The 6003-nt window shown below is 40.4% G+C and overlaps 1 pseudogene; it reads right to left on the bottom strand.

Annotated features, from left to right (window-relative positions):
- Positions 1 to 1042: 1042 nt before the first annotated feature.
- LOC109118283 lies at positions 1043 to 1502 on the bottom strand (annotated as a pseudogene).
- Positions 1503 to 6003: the final 4501 nt, after the last annotated feature.

Raw genomic sequence — 6003 nt, 5'->3', positions numbered from 1 at the left:
CAGCTAAGGCTACATAGTGAGTTCCAGGTCAGTCTCAACTACATAGTGAGACCCTGTCTCAAAAAAAAAAACAAAAACAAAGATAATAAACACACCCAGCATGCTCACCCTCAAAAGTTTTTCTCATGCCCTTTTGTCATCCCCTCCCACTGTGTCTTGCCCTCTACCATGTCTACACAACCACTGATTTGATTCTCATTGCTGTAGATTACTCTGAATGTTATGGAATTTTATATAAATTAAAGTAATATGTAGTCTTTTTGTCTGGCTCATTTATTCAATAAAATCATTTTGAGACTCATCCGTGTTGCTGCATGAATCAATACTTCATTCTTTTCAATGCTGAGACATATTCCATTTCATAGATACCCCACCGTTTATCTATCTACCTGTTCATGAAGATTTGGGCCATCTTCAGTGTTTTCCTATGCAAATAATGCCTCTAAGTGCATTCATATAAACTCTTTCTGTAGATGTATGTTTTTATTCATCTTGGGTATCTAGGAGTGGAATGATCAGATTATATGTTAGGTATATGTTTATTTTTCCTCATTGAGTTTATTGGTACATTTTAGGTATAAGTACAGTTGCATTCATCATTGGGATCTTGCATCTTTACATGACAGGTCTTGGTTCTCATTTTTCCCCATTCCCCTGAGATATATGTTTCTATTTTTAAGAAACTGCTAAATAATTTCCAAAATGGCTGTACTATTTACCCCAGTAAGGTATGAGAGCTCCACTTTTTCCATATCCTTGCCAACATTTGATATGACCAGTATTTTTAAGTTTGATAATTCTCATGAGTAACCAGCAATGTCTCCCTATGGCTTGAGTTTGTATTTCCCTAATAATGAGATGTGGAATATCTTCTCATGCACTTATTTCCCATACATGCATAGTCTTTGATGAAGTAGTTGTTCAAATATTTGACCCTCTGGGGGAAAGGAAGGGTTGTCCTATTGTAATGACATTTTTGTTTGGTTTTGTTTTGTTTTCTCCTCCCACATGTTTATTCAACAGAAAATAGCATCTTCCAAATTTATTGGGGTGGCTGACCTCCTCCACCAAATTCGCCTCTAAACTGGAATTCGGTGGCTGACCCGACTGGCCTCCGCTTTCTAACCGGCACCAGAGGACACAGCTCCTCTGTAGGTGTCTCTGTCGGCCTCCCCTCTGAGCCTCATGGACCCGGGGGAGTCTGCGGGTTGCGGTGCAGGGTGCAGGCACGATCTCAGTGGGCAGGAGGAGTAGTCACAGAGACCCTGGATGCCCTCGTCGGTAAGGTACCAGTAGAAGTGTCACCAGGCAAACTGTTCCTTCACGTAGTCTCGGGACTTGAGAGACTGCACGCCTCTGTGATGTGAAGGTTGAGTACATTTTTGTGTGCTATCTCTGGGTGCTTGGGCATGTGCACGTCCTTCTTGGCTACCATCACTCCCTCCTTAAAAAGGAGCTCATAAATGGCGATCCGGTTCTTCTTGGGCATCAACATCAAGGCGGCTGTAGGATCGGAGGCCAAGGCTGGAAAAAGGTGTTTTTGTTTTTTGCAGTGGGGATCAAACTCAGCACCTTACGCTTGCCAGGCAGGAGATGTACCACTGAACTATATCTCCAGCTATAACGACTTTTTTCCTCCCATGGTTAAACCAAGAGCAATATGTTTATTTCTTTCTTTCTTGGTTGTTTTGTTTGTTTGTTTGTTTGTTTTTGTTTTTGTTTTTTAAGACAGGGTCTCACTATGTGTTTGAGACTGACCTGGAACTCATTATGTAGCCCAGGCAGGTCTCGAACTCACAGCAATCCTCCTGCCTCAGCCTCCCGAGTGCTGGGATTACAGGTGTGTGCCACCATGCCCGGCTAATGTGTTTATTTCTTAAACAAAAATTTCATACTTCATTCTTTTTTCCCTAAGGATACAAAACTGATAAAGAAAATAAAAGCAAGTGAAAAACTCAAACGAGTTATCTGCAGGATAGCATATAATGTTTATAGTTCAAAGATAGCTTTTTTTTTCATGGTTTAAATTTTTTTCTTTTATTGAGTTTATTGATACATTTAAAGTATACAGTACAGTTACATTCATTATTGGGATCTTGTACCTTTACATGACAGGTGGTCTTGGTTCTCATTTTTCCCCTTGTCCCTGCCCTCCCTTCACCCCCTCCTCGCTTCCCTGTTTACAAAAGATAGCTTTTAATCAAATGTTTATCTAAATCCAAAACTGTCCTTGGTTCTGCTTTTAAAATCTTTCAAATAAATAAATATAAGAAATGAAATTCAAAATTTTAAACAAATGAAATTAGAGCAAGCTCCAGGAAAAATTCTAAATGGAAACAACAGCAAAAATAGATTAGCTTAGGAGCCAGATACTGGTCGAGTGTGGTGGCACATATCTGCAATCATAGCATTCTGGGAAGCTGAGGCAGGGGCATCTCAAGTTCAAATTCAAGCCAGATAACTTAGTAACATTTTGTCTCAAACCGTAATTTTTAAAAGGCTAGGGATATAGCTCAGTGTGAAAGCCCTGGGTTTAATCCCGAGTATGTGGGGGGAGCCAAATACTGAACAAAGCAAGGCAAAAACTAGGGGTTATATAATGTGACTGACTACTATAATGGAATGCTTTAAGTATGTGCATATAGTATATTCTGGATTTACAAATTAACATCTCCATTATCTGTATTTAGCTTATAAAATAAGTTTTTAAATCCTGACCATCAGAAAGCAGGAAAAAAATTTGACCAAAAAAATGGAAAATTATATCAAGCTTTGACCACTACACGATGATGGAATCTTTTTTTGAAAGTCATGGCTAACCACAAAACCCCAGAAAAACTATTGATAACTTAGTATTTTCATACCATGTAGAAATATTCATTCATTTCCCAAAACTGGGTTCCAGAAATAGCATTCATGATGACAGAGACATGTGTTTGTATATCATGTGAAACACATGTAGCAGGATAAACATGGTTGGTACTATAGGGACAGTTAGAGGAGGGCGTAAGAAGGGAATTAGAACATGACCTGGGTGGCTGACGGTTGTTCAAATGATTACGTGCTTATTATGCATTATGTATTTGAGGAAGTTCAACTTACTGTGTGCCCCTACCCAGCTGACCATTTCCTCAACCCAGAAACAAAGCCTATGACCCTGATTGACCTAGATTACACCCATCAATGAAAGTCATTTTAAGAAACCAGCTTGACCCTATAAATTTGTGTGCAGTGGTTCCCCTACCTTTGCAGGTTTCCCCCTACCTTGTGGTGTGTTCTGCCACAGGTAGCTTTCTCCTGCACTTGTGGCATCCTAATTAAACTCTGCCTTGAGTTACTTTCAATTCTGACTTCCTCATTCTCCGCAGGACCCTGACTTCCCCATTTTCTGCCAGAGGTGTCAGCCTCACCCCACTTCATTCTTCACCAGAGTGAGGGCACAGACCCTGAGAAGTAGAGGCTCATGGTTGTGGGATGCTACAGTATAAAATGCTAATATCCCCTCTGGGTAGGTTGACTTGAGATCTCAGTTGGGTTCCTGAGCTCATTATCACTCTGAATTCCACATAGGCATTGGTCTTTTTTTTTTTTTTTTTTTTTTTTTGGTACCAGGGTTCAAATTTGGGAGCTTGCACTTGTGAAGCAGGTGGCAGAACCACTGAGCTAACTCCCTGACCTGGCATTGGTCTTTTTAAAAAGCGAAGGTTATTCTTGACTAGCTTCTTATCCTTTGAGCCCTGTCATGACTTCTTCAAATGGTGAACAGCCGTGCCATACTTTCCCTTTTTCCGTTGTTCTTTCCTCCATTCTGACAGTTCAAGATTCATCCTTGTATCCTGCTCAAGGATTTCTTTCAGCCTTCTTTAGGGTACAGTAGAATAGGGTATGGTAGGGTATGTGCACTGGTGATAATTTCCCTTAGTACAGTATTCTGTCCCCTATGAATGTTAATCCCCCCTATATTCATGGATTATACAGGATTCTGAACATTTTTTTTTCTTTCAGCACTTGGAAAATGTTGCAGTACTTCCTTCAGGCCTCCATGGTGTCTGATGAGGAAATCCTGTCTTTCAAATCACTTTTTGACTATAAGCTACTTCTCTCTTTCTGCTTTGTCTTAATTTTCAGAAATTTATAATGTGCCCTGGTTTTAGATTTCTTTGGGTTTATCCTGGTTTGAGTTCCTTCACTTCCTGAATCTTTGTGTTGTCAAACGTGGGGACTTTCTAGTCTTTATCTGCTCAAATTTTGGTTACAATATTTTTTCAGTTCTAAATTTTATAATTTACTCTTTATATCTTCACTGAGACATCTTTTTTTTGTTTGAAGTGTATTTATAACTGCTCATTGAGACATTTTTATAGTAGTTCCTTTAAAATTTTTCTATCATTATCATCTCAAATTTTATATTTATATCTTTTCTCATTCACATTGAGATTTTCCTGGATCCTGACATGAGGAGTGATTTTCTCTTGTGATCTGGGAGTTTGCGATATTGCTATAAGACTGTAGATCTTATTTAAATTTTTTATTTTTCCCAGTCACTTCAGACACCGTGCCAGCCAGAAAAGGTGGCTACTGCCTCATTACTGTCAGGTGGGGTGGAAATCCACATTCCTCACTTAGCCTCCATGGACACTCCAGTGAGGAAGGATTGTCTCAAGACTACTGGGTGAAGGTGGGAATTTCAACTCCCCACATGGCCTTCCCTGAAATTATAGGAGTGAGGGGTCATGGGGCAAGCACCACAGCCAGTTTATTACGAACTGGATAAGAGTAGAGATCTAGGGTAACTATTTCACCTTTAATGATAGGGAAAAGTCATAGTATTTTTTATGTGGGTCATATTTTTCTGCTTCTCCACGTAGCTGAAAAATTTTGCACGAGTGCTAGGCATTGTTACTTCAAGGATATTTCATTGTTATCCTGATATCATTTCATGATATTTTGAGAGGGTCCTGAGAAGAGCCCACAGCTGCCTATGAGGTGATCTCCTATGTATGCTCCAGAGTGCCCTGTGAATCATAAAGCTTTCCAGGCTGGCTGGCACTGTTCCAAACCCTGAGAGCACCAACCCGTCGCTTCCAGGCTAGGCATTGTTACTTCAAGGATATTTCATTGTTATCCTGATATCATTTCATGATATTTTGAGAGGGTCCTGAGAAGAGCCCACAGCTGTATATGAGGTGATCTCCTATGTATGCTCCAGAGTGCCCTGTGAATCATAAAGCTTTCCAGGCTGGCTGGCACTGTTCCAAACCCTGAGAGCACCAACCCGTCGCTTCCAGTCCTTCAGGTGGTCACACACACACACACACACACACACACACACACACACACACACACACACTGGTCAATACTCGGCTGGGCTGATTTGGGGGAAAACTTTAGAAGATCTCCCAAGTTCTCTCCTGTGAAGTTCTCTCCTCTACAATCATTTATCCTATAAACTCTTAATTGTTTTGATCTCCTCCAGACTCTTACCTCTGTTTCCTCAACTCAGAGATTTGCCAGACTCCACCTGGATACCTTGATTTCTGCTCTCTGAAGTGTGGCCTGGGAATTCTTTCAAGGCAAAAGGCTAGACCAGTTATAGGACTCTCCTTGTTTATCACCTGTCAGAAATCACTGTTCTTCACTAGATTTATGCCCATGTGTTAGAAAAAACATTCTTTCACATCTTTAAGAGTTTGTTGTTGATGTCATTGTTATTTCAGGCAAGAGGACAATCTGAACCTGTTATTCCATCTTGACCAGGAGCAAAAGTCTCCTAGAGAAGTTAACGTGTGTGTGTGTGTGTGTGTGTGTGTGTGTGTGTGTGTGATGGTAGTGGTACTGTGGATTAAACACAGGGCCCTAACACTGAACTACACCATCAGCCCTTTTTTATATTTTATTTTGAAACAGGGTCTCACCTTATAAGTCACTAAGTTAGCCAGGTTTGGCTTGAATTTTCAATCTTCCTGCTTTAGCCTCCCAGAGTGCTGAGACTATAGGTACCAC

This window comes from Fukomys damarensis, unplaced genomic scaffold, assembly GCF_012274545.1.
Source record: "Fukomys damarensis isolate Sample0158 unplaced genomic scaffold, DMR_v1.0_HiC HiC_scaffold_2, whole genome shotgun sequence".
Taxonomy (NCBI): Eukaryota; Metazoa; Chordata; class Mammalia; order Rodentia; family Bathyergidae; genus Fukomys; species Fukomys damarensis.
Note: the sequence above shows the minus strand (reverse complement) of the source record. Positions and strands in the feature narration are given on the sequence as shown.